At 14.7% G+C, this 845-nt stretch overlaps 1 non-coding gene across 1 annotated transcript; it reads right to left on the bottom strand.

Annotated features, from left to right (window-relative positions):
- Nucleotides 1-73, bottom strand: TRNAT-UGU (transfer RNA threonine (anticodon UGU)). The gene has a single exon. It is a non-coding gene; the product is annotated as a tRNA-Thr (tRNA).
- Between the last annotated feature and the right edge of the window lie 772 nt (nt 74-845).

Raw genomic sequence — 845 nt, 5'->3', positions numbered from 1 at the left:
AGCCGGCTATCGGAATCGAACCGATGACCATCGCATTACAAATGCGATGCTCTAACCTCTGAGCTAAGCGGGCTCAAATAATAGAAATTTTGTATCCATAGGAATTCAGCAAACTATTACGATCTTATCTATTAACTATCTATTAGTTATTCATAATTACTATGAATTATTAATATGAATTATAGACTAGAATTTAGAAAAACTAGAATTTTAAATTTTAAATGCCATATTTATGCCATACATAATTTATGCCATATTTAATATAATCATATTTAATATAATGATATATAATAATATATAATAATATATAATAATGGTAGATTCAATCTAATATTCAATCTAATATTGATAGAATATAATAATTAAGAATAGAATAATATAATTCTATTTGATTATATTTTAATCATTCTATTTGATTATATTTTAATCATATTAAAAATGATATTTTAATTTAATCATATTTTAATTTAATCATATTAATATTTAATAACATTATATTTAATAATATTAAATTATAATAATATTATTATAATTTAATTCTAATTTTATTATAATTATAAAAATTATAAAAATAAATTATAAATATATTTATAATTTTTATAATTATTTATTATTTATCTCTATATTATATATTTTTATTTTATATTTATTTTATTATATGTTATCTTTATTCTATTAGTCTATTCTATTTAGTATTCTATTCTATTTAGTATTATATTCTATTTAGTATTATATATATAATTTAGTATTATATATATATTAGTATAATATTAGTATACTAAGTATAATATTACTATATTTTTTATTTTATATTTTTAGTATTTTTTAGTATATTTTTAGTATAT

Source organism: Durio zibethinus, unplaced genomic scaffold (assembly GCF_047325235.1).
Source record: "Durio zibethinus cultivar Kanyao isolate XHJ-2024 unplaced genomic scaffold, ASM4732523v1 HiC_scaffold_301, whole genome shotgun sequence".
NCBI classification, from domain to species: domain Eukaryota; kingdom Viridiplantae; phylum Streptophyta; class Magnoliopsida; order Malvales; family Malvaceae; genus Durio; species Durio zibethinus.
This window is presented reverse-complemented; position numbering and strand designations above follow the sequence as displayed.